General features: G+C 39.1%; 1 long non-coding RNA gene across 1 annotated transcript; it reads right to left on the bottom strand.

Moving 5' to 3' along the window:
• Nucleotides 1-3,358: 3,358 nt before the first annotated feature.
• Nucleotides 3,359-11,851, bottom strand: LOC134870564 (uncharacterized). The gene is made up of 3 exons (XR_010166583.1): nt 11,691-11,851; nt 10,637-10,745; nt 3,359-3,470 (listed from the first exon to the last, which is right to left on the bottom strand). It is a non-coding gene; the product is annotated as an uncharacterized LOC134870564 (long non-coding RNA).
• Nucleotides 11,852-12,583: the final 732 nt, after the last annotated feature.

Below are 12,583 nucleotides of genomic sequence, written 5' to 3'. Positions count from 1 at the left end.
AGACATCCACACTCAAACAAAAGACCATAGGTAGAGGTCATGAAGCTATTATAAATTCAGTACGGGCAAAACACTCTTTAAACATTTTTTGTAATATATTCTCTTACTAAATGCATTTGAGAACTGCGAAGGGCTCATGTTATAGAGACTGTATAGTTGTTGGGTGGAATATAGGTAGCTGCAGGTAATATATATGAGGTCTACCCTGCCTGTTAAGACTTGTACCGTCCTAAAGGTAATGGAGCAACACACTGAGATTGTTGGGATTACTTTCTCTCTTTCTCTCTCTCGCTCTCTTTAAACACACACACAAGCATGCACACAAACCAAACCCCTGGATCAAAAAGTAAACATCCTGTATTAGAAAAACTTATTTCAGTTCAAGTTTAGACCATTTACCTGCAAAATATTAAGTTAAAAGTAAAAAAATCCTAACAAAGCCCAGACATTTACAGAGGAGGAAACATATAATGCATAAGCAGAATGTTGACATTGTGTTGGTCCTGATGGAGAAAAACCTAAAATACCATTTTGGACATTTTTAAAAAAGGGACCGTTTGCCCCAAAACATATTCAAACCACATCATAGTCTAGAAAGAAGTGTGCATCTACACATGGACAAGAAGTTTGAGCTCTTGATAGCGCAACATGTAAACATTGCCGGGGTCCCGCTCTGCTAAGCTGTATCATTCGTTAGCTCAGGTGAGCTTAGGAGGGCCTCTTCTCTACTCAGTTGTAGTTTAGAGAAAAGTAAATAGTTCCACGATACAACTACTCACAACAAGGTCTGTGGTTTTCTTAAGAAAAGGTCACAATATCTGAAAACAGATATCCCCGTCAAGTTTAAATTCGTGGGTGTTTTGAGTACCGCAAGCTAACTGCCATCTAGTTCCATTATTATATACACATCCGATTACTACACCCGGCAACTCCCACCAAATTAAAGTATATTGATAAATAAAAAACAGGTAAAAGGAACAATACAGCATGTAGTTTTCAAAATGGGGCACACTGTCTCTTTAAACTGTACAGTGTAAAAGTGTAATGTCTCCCAAAATGGTAATTGTTTGAGTATTCCTTAAATAGCTATTAATGTAATGTGCTAAAATGAAATATGTTCAGCTATATACTTCAGTTTAATTGCACTCTTTGTGGAAACCAAATATTAAATGTCTTTGGTGCTTTAAAATGCACTTTCTCCTACTGAATTCCTACTGAACGTACAGGCTGTTTGATACCAAAAAAGCTTTAGTCCTCGATGCTGACCGTTTCCGGACGGTTTTCCTTTTTCCTCCTAAAGGTTTTGTTTCTGAAGCTGAAGTCACAGAGGAGAGCTGAGCATAATGTGGCCAGCACACAGGGTAAAGTGATTCCAGATGCTTGAAGAATTGAACTCATGTGAGAAAGATGTTCTCCTCTCCCTTATTTATCCAACCCATTCGCTATTTTCCACCTTTGTTTCTTTTGCTGCTTTCACTGGCAAAATAAAAGCACTGATAATGTATTTTGTAACTTCAGGGATTGAAAATGTTTAGGTTTTTTCAAAGAAGAAATAAAAGAGCCTTCCATCGAGCTGTGGTATCATATTCCATGAATATGGAAAGAAAAAAAGTTTGGAAAATTTGGAAGAAAAAGTTATTCTGGTTAGGAGTAGGAGCTCTCGGACCTACTGCATTATCATCATTTTTTATTGCTTGAATAAAAACCTCTGCATATGAAATGAAAAATATACTTAAAATCATTAAACATCTAATATACTTTCATCAGAACAAACAACCTCTATCAAAATAAAAAGACAAACTGTGTGATTTTATGGTGTTGTTTTTGTCTCAGAATGAAGAAGCAGTCCTATGCGCAAGGCAGTGAGAGGCTGGGTGGTGACTGGGCTGGGTTGAGAGGGTGGGAGAGGGTGGAGTCTGACACAAAGGTCTACCCTCCCACCTCGTGAACTCAGGAAGGACGCCCCAGGGTGGCTACTCTTTTAACTGGGTGCTGCTCTCCCTCCCACTGCTTAAAGATGTTCAAGGGGAAGCAAAGGGGGGAGTGAAATAAAAGAACTCCAGCAATGCGCAAGGCAGGTAGGGACAGGACACAAATTAAAAGGAGAGAGAGGAAGAGGGAGACAGCAAAATGTGTTAACAGAGGTGGAGATGTGGCAGTCAAAAAGAAGGAGGAACAAAATGAAGCATAAACATTATGAGCTGCTTTATGTCGTTTTTTTGACCAACCTTGTGTTTCTATAAGGTGAGCGTAGAAACAGCAGTTGACACGTGCCACAGATAAATAGTGTAATATGTTATATTCTCTTGCGGATGATAGGGAAAGCAGACTGCGTTCAGCTTGTTAAGCTCCAGGAAAACTGTTTGTATGAGGAATGCAGACGGCTGAGTGTCTTGACATGTTGAGGGAGAGGAGTCCAGGAGGTTTACATCTACATAATCTCAGGAGGTTAATAACTATGATCTCTGTCGCAAAATGCAAGATTAGACTGCATTAGAAAGATCCGCCCTTGTCATCATAGTCCTATCATTTCTATATCTAAAGATACCATTCTGATTTTTCCATTCGAACATTTTTTCAGGTTTTTAAAGAAAATTGAGTTCATGAAATAAATTCCTGGGAGCAAACTGCTTCACTCACCCAGGTGGCTGTGCACCTTTAGTGCAGTCATTAGAGTCAGAGGGGCAGGAAGCTGTGGATCCTGTCTCAAAAGTGGGTGGTCCCTGTCATTAGCAGGTTAAGTATAACCATTAAACTTAATGAAAAGTCTCACTTCTGTCACCAAAAGCCACACGCTGAAGTGATTCCGAAAATGGAAGGTGACCACTCGATACCCTCATGACAACACACCCACCTTTACTCTAACACAAAGGCCTGGCGTACACATGAAGTTTGCTTTATTGTAACTGTATGTTAGGAAGTGACGTCAAATCCTGTATATTATTTTGATCAATAATATTCCTCTTCAGGACCTTTGAATTCTTTCCGGAGTGATACAATGTTCTTTAACTAAGACCATCTGTTTTGAGTGAAATCAGATATTTGGTGCGCTGCATGATTCACTTTGTTCAGCCATTGCCTTACACAAGTTTCCTTCATTAAAAAAAGACACTGCTATTGCAACAAGGAAAATAGTTGCTGTTCTTTCTATATACATTTTTTTATATACATTTTCATATACAATTTAACATACTGTGGCTTACAGTCCATAGAGTGCTGCAGGGACAGAAGCACCACCAACAGTAATAGAAACTAAGACTGAGCTAGGCTAATGCTCTCAGAGGGTACTCTACTCTATGTGTATGTTCATCTACCTTCATCTAACAAACTCAATGTTGCCAGAATGGGATGCTCCTCCCTTTTTTCCCCCCTCTGTGGTCGAATCTTACATTTTTTTCGTCTCGACACAGTTTTTTGTTCCTCCTCTTTGCATCCAGGCCAAGTATACTCCCTTTGTTGATGTGGCAGGCCTGGGAAATGAAAAGTTGATACTTCATGTCAGGCAAAGAGGAGAACCTCCTCTTCTTTCTTTTCTTTTTTTAACTCTCTTATGCTTGCAAACGTGGACAAAAAGAAAAAAATATATAATTTGGGAAGCCAATGCTATGACAGAATATCAGGTTTTACAAATAGCTGGTGGTGGTCACCAATTACCAGCCACCGTGTCAGCCAGACACAGAGCTGTAAGAACGTGACTGTCATACAATAACATATTTATCTGAAAAAGCTCCTGTCTTGAAGGAACGAAAGTAAAGATGGAGGAAACAGGGCCTGATTTTGTCCCTATGAACCAAATTTCATCTCAGAATTTGCGTTTCTAGGCCCAAAAGAAAAGGCGATACAATAAGTATGTGTAGTTATTTGATTGAAAAACACTTTCATGGCTTTAAAAACTTCTAACACGCTGAAGGGAGAGACAGCTAATAAATGAAAGAGCAAGGTGCGTATCAGAGCCAGTGAACGAGCTCTCAGTGAGTTTCCATGATGTGATGCGGAGAGAGAGAGAGCAACCAGACATCTTGCCTCCATTCCGAAGCAAAGCTGAACACAAACCAGGGAGGGACATGACACTAATCTAAATATGGGCAACCGGCTGGAGCCAATCAGAGCATGAGCATCCACTACGCCCGCCCACCCCCAACTCATCCTAAACTCCTCCACCAGAGCAGTTAAAGATATGACGTGGAGACTTCAAAAGCTGCTGGTTCTTCCAACCATCTCCAAGCCTTTTGGCTGAGAATCTGGTCTTTTCTGTATATCTTCCATGGTATTTCCTCTGAGGAGTGTGTGTCCTGGCTGAAACACTGAGGCTGAGCTACAATGTACAACAATGCCTGCAATCTCCCCATCCTGAGGCTAGGAACATCTAGAAAACTGGTTAGGAAATGTTTAAGAATCAGTCCATGAGTGAAGCAACCTCATTTTTGTCGTACTTGTTTTTCTTCAATATTCCTATAGTCACAAATGAGTCACTATTTGCAAAACAGACCAATTTTGCCAGCCTTAGTAAGATATCTTAGAAGAAATCACTCCCAAACTTAAAGTTTATATTTTGGAACCAGGGTGCTCCGCCTGAGCCGTGACGTGGACTCTTGAATCAGATCAAATCTTTCATGACGGCCATCTGATAAATATCTAAATCTGGTTAAATGCATCTAGTTCTTAAGGTGTTGTCCAGCTGAATCAGGGCACCCCTCCCCCAAAAGTGAGCAGCTGCGGCACATAAAATGTGTTTCTCCTGATGACCGACAGAAGGCGTTTATACTTCTGAAGTTCATCTGTTTGGATTCAGCCATGAAGATATTGAACTACAGAGCTTCTTTTACCCTTGAACTGTCAATAGATTGATTGAAACTGTGAATACACAACTATACAATATACCTGGCTAAGGATGCAGACATGTCAGCATCTCATAAAGCTTAATTGCCAGCTATAAATTGCACATATGGAGGTGTCCTACAGGCAGGGTTTCAGCGGAACACAACATCATCTGCTGTTGTAAGCTGTGTAAAACCTGACGCTCCATCATAGGTAGTGTTGCCCCTCTACCTGTCGTATGCTACCCATTAGCTGGGGGAAGCTTTATGGAGCTCTTTCACCGGGGAGCCTGATCCTGGCTTAGTGTAATCTGCCGAATAACCAGAAAAAGCCCAGTGGCAACAATCAGCACTTTTAGCTCAAGTAGTAAAGCCTCAACACATTATTGTCCTTAGACTTAGTCGGTTTATATTCATTTAGTCACACGTATGCTTCTTAAACATGGACGGCGGTTAACTAACAATTTAATCAATTATTTTTGAAACAAACAAGTATTTTCCTTATCGTTTCATCTGGATAGGATTCCTTTAGCTCATTGGTTTTCCATTGTGTGACTTTACTGTTGTGGTTCAGGCTAAGCATTCTTTTAGCATTTTGTTTTCTTTTAAAGAAGCTCTCAAAACGAACTGAACACCAAACCCTCAGCCCCAAAAAAACAGAATTGGCAACATATAGATACATTGAGCAACTTAAGAGCAAGATTATTCTCTTACAAATTGGGCTTTCATTCATCAGGTGTCAGGTGGGTACGATACTTAACATGCTGATATTGCTCCATACTGGCTGAACATTCAAATAAGCAACCATTTCAATCATAAATAAAAGTATGAATAAGAATAGTTGTGCAACAAGAACGATGAGGATGTCATAGAAGAGGTCATACTTTTCTATTGCTAAGTTTCCACTGCCATAAAGAATTACAATGCAGCCCTGTCTTCCTTTAAAGGGCCCAGGCTCTCTACTACACATTTCCAAAGGGCCCAAAATTTGTTTTTTGGCTCCCAATTAAACAACATAAGCACCAAGAGCTATAGTAAAACACCCAGGGGTGCTTCTTAGTGGGTTAATAATGAGGGCAGCACAAGGGTCTCTTTTAAACGTGGACTCTCTACTAATAGGCCCTGCATATGAATCTCTACTTACTCTAATAAACCATTAAGTAAAAGCGTCTATGTTCCTTTACACAAACATGAGCTGGTCTTTGATGTGGCGTTATGATGGCAGAGGTTCCCAAATACATTTCTATGATAAAAGATAACTTATGTGACGTGTTGGAAGGACGCTGATTAGATGATTTTTTTAATGACATTTTGAACAGAAAAGAATGATTATGCATATTTCCAGACAGACACTTGTTTTAGTCTGATTATTGATGAACAATTGGCTGTTGCACACAGAGATTGCTCGGGTTGCAGACAGGCAGCACCAAAAACCATCTGGTTTTATCGCTGTGGCTCAACCATAAAACGCACCTTGGGATGCGTCTGGAAAATAAATTAGTCAGAGGATAGTCAAGAGGAGCAAAAGAGTGCAGAGCATAGAACGTTTTGGGAGTTTCTGAAACTGTGATGGGATATGTCTCACCTGAGATAAAACTAAACTTATTTTTCATTATCAAAGTAACTTTGATTACTCAGAAATGTGCTAGATAAACTTTATGTATTATTACTATTATAATTATGTTTGAAAGTAAAAAACAGTTTCTATGGATCAAACTAAATCCTACCATTTTTAATAACCCCCCTCAGATGGGGACTCATTGTTTCCTAGATCTTTCTATCTATGATCTCTCTTCATGTGGCTTCCCCCAGCTGACTGAAGACTTTGGGGGTTTCTGCTTCTCTCAGTCAATGAAAATAAACGTCTAGTCACACCAGAAAGTGGAACAGCAAAATTCATGCATGCACCTTTGGGAGTTACTGTATGTCATCCTAGAAGATTGTGAAGTGGTGAATACTCTGAGGGCTAGTTGCTAAAATGATGCAAAAATTCACAATTCTTTTAAATTCTTTATGTAAAAAGTCAGCCGGATTTCCTTAGCAACACTGAGCAAGTCAAAAAGCTGATTCAACCAGTTCTATGTCAGAATTAACAGTTTGGTTCCTATTCAAGATATCATTGTTGGAGCTGAGCTTTTATATAAACATTTAAAATGTTAGCGTGGGTTACAACTACAGCCTCACAAAATGGCTTCACTTCAACACCTCCTAGGTCTTCTACATTTATTCTCTCATTCAATTCTTTGTGTAAACACTGTCCACATCGGAAAGAAGAGAGGCAGTACAGCCAGCCTGTCCCTTTCCCTTTACCTCTATCTGCCGTCTTCTCTTTCTTTCTCTCGCCTCTTTGTCTTGTCTATCTCTGTCTCACCTCCCCCTTCCACCCTCTTCTTTCTCTGCCTCTCTCTCTTGACTCATCCAGGCAGCAGACCAGGAATAATAGGAGACAGGAAAGTAAACTCCAAAGCAGCTGAGTGCGTGGGGCCAAGAACCAAACCCAGTGGCGTTTTTTTCTCCAGTCTTTAACCCTCTAATTTTGCATTTATTTTAGGCCGGGAGTTTATTGAGCTCAAGTCTCAGTCCAATTCCAAAAGCCTGGGCAACTGTGATTTCCCCTAACAGCCCTCTACACTCCTCAGAACATACTGGGCTTTACGGCACTTCAATTCAAGTTATTGTTATCATCAAACTAAGGGTATACGAGAATATGGAATAGGTGTGTTTTATGTAAGCGGCATTCAAAGGCTTCAATGCTTATTCAGACTAAATGAATCAACGTGCCAATTGTTTCAGGGACAAAATAGACAAATTATTTGTCTATTCATTACAGCAGGACAAAAAAATATGACATTATGTTACAGTTGTAAGAAAGGTATACCATGTCAGGAAACTGGCTTGTCGTTTTTGTTAATGTGGCATTTTAACAGATGAAGTTAAATGCTGAATTGCAGGGGGTAATGCTGCCTCTATTTAAAGTGCAGGTAGCCACACAAGACAGTTAAAGAAATGGGAAAATCTGTATGCAGACCTGCAAACTCACCTGGGTTTCAGACCTATCCAGGTGTCCATGCAACATAACTGCTTTAGCAGGTGCAAAAAATGTAGTTAAAGAATTATAGTTCTTAGTTTTAATGACAGCACAGAGCTTCAGTAGGCAAGGCGCAACACCTTCCTGACACTGAGGATGAATAATGGGAAGAAGCATTACGCGAGCTCTCAACGCTTTACTTTCTTACTTACTTACTGGACTTACTAGCTGATTTTTAGTCTTGTTTTACAGAATCATCGTAAGAACTTAATTGGGCTTACTTGAGGTTATTTCTGCCATGAGCAAATTCCATATATGAATCATATTTCACAACGGCTCACTTTGTAGCCAAAAACGGCGATGGCAATGTCGTCAGGTCGGTCTGCCTCTTGTTTTATAACATTTTGTACACACATTCTACTTTTCCTGACACTCAGATTTTTCTTTTAGAGCCAACAGCAGGTCAAAATTTGAAATTGTCCAATGCTTTACCAAAGTCCTGCAGAGCAAATCTACAACAGCTTCAGTTGCAGTTAGGGGTAAGTGGCAATTATGAAATGCTAGCACGCCAACGCACAAAACCAAGTTGGTGATTGAGTATTGTACATACATGTCTACAAGAGCAGAGAATGTCAAACTCCCTAGGTGTGTGTGTTGTAATCCAAGCTTCTCTTTTCTTTGCCGACATATTCAGAATGTTGCTAATGAGTGATGAGTGACTGTATATGACTAGCTATTGGCCGCTGTTCTGCGCTGCAGTATAGCCACGATTACCGCAAATAAATGATTCCCAGTTGACAACGTTGTCGAAGAAATTTAGCATCTTCCCTTAAGTTCCAGTTTAGGTTAACACCGTCAGCTCTGCTGCTGGTTGCTGTTTTTGCTGTTAGCATTGTTGGCTGTTAGCGCCTGGCACAGCCATCGCCATGTTCAGAGCTGTGGGGAGGAAATCTCTCAGCTCTGAAAGCTGTAATCAGAACCTTAAACATGCTAGCATCTCTGTGGAGACATTAGGACATTTGCATTTAGCAAAAGCATGCTTGTCAACATTTGCCCTCGGCCTGCTTCTACTGTGCCACATAGGGTAAATTACTAAAAATCGAAATCCCTATTTTTGGCTAGATCCCTTGTGTAATTGACTACAGCACAATACAAACACCCACCACCCCAGAGCCCCACCACCCTCTATATTTCCTCTGACATCTGAAAGCTGTTAGTCCTGCATTTTCAGGGTGACACAGGAGGCAAGCATAAATCTTAACTCCTCCTCCAACAGCAGCGATCGTTTCTGAACATGTGGCTGGCACCAGTATACCTCATCATGCATGAAAGTTGTACTGCAGGGCCTCCATGGTAAACAATGCATACAGTGGCAGACATCCACCAATGCTGCAAAAACAGTCAAGAAAAAGCCACAAATTCAACACGAGCAGATCTAGGATAGCCTGACTATAATTTCAATGCATCTCATTTATCATGCAAAATGTCCATTTTAAGTGTTCCTATTTTAAAGATTCAAAAAACCAAACAGCGAAAGAAGAAAAGAAGTGCAGATTGCTTTCTCCTTTCTTTTTGTGAATATATCCTCTGCTGTAAAACACACAGAGGGAATCTGTAACAGGAGTACTCAGGATGACTCTACAGCACGCAATTACACACACTATTTAAAACAGGAAAGCAAGGCATTGCAAAAGGAAGTAAAGACTGCTATCATCATGTTTGATCAGAATGTACTTGACTGAAAGTAATGGCGTCCTAAAAATCTCAGGCTGAGACTGAAAAACAATATAAAGAAATTACTTTGATTAAAGCTCTCTTCATCTCTGCAAAGGGAGAACAATCTTCAAAAGGAAAGAGAGAAAGGGTTTAACGTGGCAACTTTACTCACATCCTCCCCATGGAAAGAGGAGGTGGAAATAAGGGAGGAAGGAGAGTAAGGAGGAGAAGACCGCGGCTGTGGCCATTTAAATGGCTCAAGACGTAGACACTCCCTCTGCTAAACAGTGGGTTAAGAGAAGTCATTTTTGCCCGTGCTGGATGTTAGGGGAGGGAGAACAGACCACATCACATTCTTTTGTATTGAGGTCACTTTTTTTCTTCTCAACTGCTCTGAAGGACTCAGCAAACTTCGGGATGGACTGCAAGCTCCCACTGAAGGATCTACTGCGCATGCTCAGAAGTGATTTTATATACTAATGTTTCCTCTATACCAAAACAAACAGTTTCCCAACAAGCATCATAGTAGAATAAACAGGGGGCTATAACAGTCCTACTTAAACACAGACTACAATCATCAATGTGAGGGGGAAAAGGGGGAACTTTTAATTTTTTTTTATTATTATTAAAGGAACTTTAATATTTTTAAGTTAACCTTGTAGAGTCCGAAACACCTGTTCAAACCAAAAATGAAAAAACTATGACATTCCTCAGAGCTTGATAGCTCTAAGAATACTTCATGGTTTAATTTACATATTTATGATATTTAAACCTTAACTGTTAAAAAAGAAATGTTAACCTATTACACTACAAACAGCCATGTGTATGAGTATGTGCAAGAGATCAGAAAACATCATCAGATCACAATGTAAAGGAAAATGTCAAAGTGTGACTTTGAAAATCGTACTACTGGCAGAAATGATGAACATCTAAAAAAAGCCAGCATAGAAATAATCAGTTTAGTTGATTACCTTGCATCGTCATTGATACGATCACAAGACAGATCTGCGCCCTTAAACCTTAAAAGTATTTTTTCTCACACAAATAAAACAAACAAACACAGAGTGTTGTTTACCTCTGGAGATCCTTCCTGTGGTTTTCACTTGGTCCTGGAGGGAGCCCTACATCTTTTCATGCTTCTCTGCCATGTGCTGATGTAATATCCAGCACTGGGACCTGGGGGCCTTGAGAAAACAACATTGGCAAAGTGTGAAGAGAGGCATTTTGCATGTTATAGAAAAGAAAATTGCAATAAGGTAACACTGGTTCACTTTCTTGTAAAAGAGACGCATCAGAATCACAGCATAAGAGACATGCAGGGTTAAGGGTTAATTTAGAACCTAAGGAAGTTTTTAGTTGAAATTATAATATCAACAAGTGAAATTTAAGCGTGTATGATATTGGTTTAGAGATGCTGGGATTTAACTTACTTTTGATGCCATTCCTGTCAGTCTTTATGTGATTTACATGTTCTCAATTTGTGATACTATGTAGCAACAAACAACTATTTGACAAAGAGTCAATTCCCCAAGGACATGTGTAGGAGCAAAAAAACATCAAACATTCAGTATGGAAGGCACTGCACACATTTTAGCAACAACATGACTATTTGACTAATGTCAATATAACAAAACCAGGACCAGACTTTTTACTTTCACTTGCACAGATGAAGTTTAAATTGATATTCTTGTGTAGCTCTTTTTAACAAGTGTATTTCAAAAGTGGATAATGGAAATGCTCTGCACACTTTGGTCAAATGCAGGTATTATATCATAAAGCCATGTATGAAGGTCTGCCCTAATAAAGGCTTAGCTTTAATATCCATTAACTGTCACCTAAAGCTGTCACATAAATGCAATGGAGTAACAAGTACAATATTGGCTTGATAAAGTAAAATAATTTACCTAAAAACTACACTTGAGTAAAATAAACGTTACATTGCACCACTGAGTCTAGCTAAAGACTAATAACAAGAGGAAATAGTAACGTTAAGTTTACCCTGAAGAAAAACTTTTCAACTGCAACAACTCGGTATTTAGGCCTACATTACCTTTCGCTTTCAACGTATTCTTGCAACAGGCTAGCTAACCACAAACACATTATGAGCTGTCACGTTAGCACTAATTTACCTGGGACTTCAGAGTTCATGCTCGTAATGTCTACTCCAGCGGTTGTTGGTTGGCGCTGTAAACCACTTTGCTACGTTTTCAAACCTGATATGTGATATACACAAGATAAAACGTGTAAATAAAAGGGCTAGGAGTTTTCGCTGGAGAGCCCTTTTGACAGGGCTAAGCTAGCACTTTGTATCCGGTCTGAAAGCAACACCTGTGGGTTGAGGTTTCATAATTGTGCTGCCACTGTAATTCACTGAGTTTAATTAAATTAAAATCAAATTGATGACATCAAAATGACAATGTAAATTAATACCTTAAGTGCTACATAAATTAAGTAATATTAAACAGTTAAAGATATACTTTATGTTTTTATTATGATATAAAATGATCACCAAAAATGAAATGAAATAGATGGTAACAACACCCAGCAACAGAGTATTAAATAAATGAAAAAAGATAATGATGTTGCATTTCACTATACTTTATTGAAAATGTACCCTATACTGAGACAATGTTTGAGTTATTGTGTGTTAATGAGTTGAAGTGTTAATATTGTCACAGATAACAATACTGAAATCCCATTCAGTGTTCAGTTTGTGTTATTGGCACAGTAACATATCAAATGTTTGCTGAAATGGTTGGAAAACTTTATGAAAGAAAATGTAAAATTGCTTGCACAAATATTGTTTACCAAAGTGTGATGAATCAGTATGCATTGATGCCTTATTTCTCATGTGTCGGGGAGATTAATTCTATGCAGAAATCAAATTTGCAAATGACGGTATTTCATGGATGGCTGAGCTAAGTTACATTACTTTCTTTTTCTGTTTATGTCCAAAAGATCTAATATCCAATGAGTGGACATTCAGAAAAACGCCTCTAACGTCTTATGTCTGGCCAGACTG

This window comes from Eleginops maclovinus, chromosome 10 (genome assembly GCF_036324505.1).
Source record: "Eleginops maclovinus isolate JMC-PN-2008 ecotype Puerto Natales chromosome 10, JC_Emac_rtc_rv5, whole genome shotgun sequence".
NCBI classification, from domain to species: domain Eukaryota; kingdom Metazoa; phylum Chordata; class Actinopteri; order Perciformes; family Eleginopidae; genus Eleginops; species Eleginops maclovinus.
The sequence above is the reverse complement of the archived record's forward strand: the minus strand, read 5'-3'. Positions and strand labels throughout refer to the sequence as shown.